Genomic DNA, 1,232 nt, shown 5'->3' with positions numbered 1-1,232 from the left:
GATTGTGGAACACAAACATATATGTGTGTACAGATTGTGGAACACAAACATATATGTGTGTACAGATTGTGGAACACAAACATATACGTCAGTACATATTGTGGAACACAAACATATATGTGTGTACGGATTGTGGAACACAAATATGTATGTCAGTGCAGATTGTGGAACACAAACATATACGTCAGTACATATTGTGGAACACAAATATACATATGTGTGTACAGATTGTGGAACACAAACATATACGTCAGTACATATTGTGGAACACAAATATATATGTGTGTACAGATTGTGGAAAACAAACAGATATTAATACAGATACTGTAACAAAGGGGGGGGGGAATATATACACAAAGGGAGTTTGTGTAAATATCTATAATTCATGTTGATCCATAGAATGTTGTAGTCAGAAGTGGATCGAATGAGATCATGCAGTAAGAATATATCACGATTGTTCAGTATTGATAAACTGTGTTTACTTTATTGTAAAAACTTTAATTAATCCATTATGTTATAAAAATAGCACTGTATAAAGACATTGTTTGTTTACTTAATAGATGTGTTGTAAATTGACGGAAACATACGAGTCAACCATCAGACCATTCCAGGCCGTACCCACTCAGAAACATAAGTAGTGTGTGTTTTCTAACAAAACAAAAGATGTGTGATTTTCAATGCAAAATTGTGTTTATTTAAATATTGATGCGTTCAATAGTCACATTTTTATCTTGTGTGTTATTAAGTTAAACACAATACGTATGTTTTCTGTATTTCATGTATACTGTATTATTAAGTTCAACATAATACGTGTGTATTCTGTTTTTGATGTATATTGTATTATTAAGTTCAACACAATACGTGTGTTTTCTGTTTTTGATGTATATTGTATTATTAAGTTAAACACAATACGTATGTTTTCTGTTTTTGATGTATACTGTATTATTAAGTTCAACACAATACGTGTGTTTTATGTTTTTGATGTATACTGTATCATTAGGTTCGACACAATACGTGTGTTTTCTGTTTTTGATGTATATTGTATCATTAAGTTCAATACAATACGTGTGTTTTCTGTTTTTGATGTATATTGTATTATTAAGTTCAATACAATACGTGTGTTTTCTGTTTTTGGTGTATATTGTATTATTAAGTTCAACACAATACGTGTGTTTTCTGTATTTGATGTATACTGTATTATTAAGTTCAACACAATACGTGTGTTTTCTGTA

The sequence above is a fragment of the Limulus polyphemus genome, unplaced genomic scaffold (genome assembly GCF_000517525.1).
Source record: "Limulus polyphemus unplaced genomic scaffold, Limulus_polyphemus-2.1.2 Scaffold5180, whole genome shotgun sequence".
Lineage (NCBI taxonomy): Eukaryota > Metazoa > Arthropoda > Merostomata > Xiphosura > Limulidae > Limulus > Limulus polyphemus.
Note: the sequence above shows the minus strand (reverse complement) of the source record.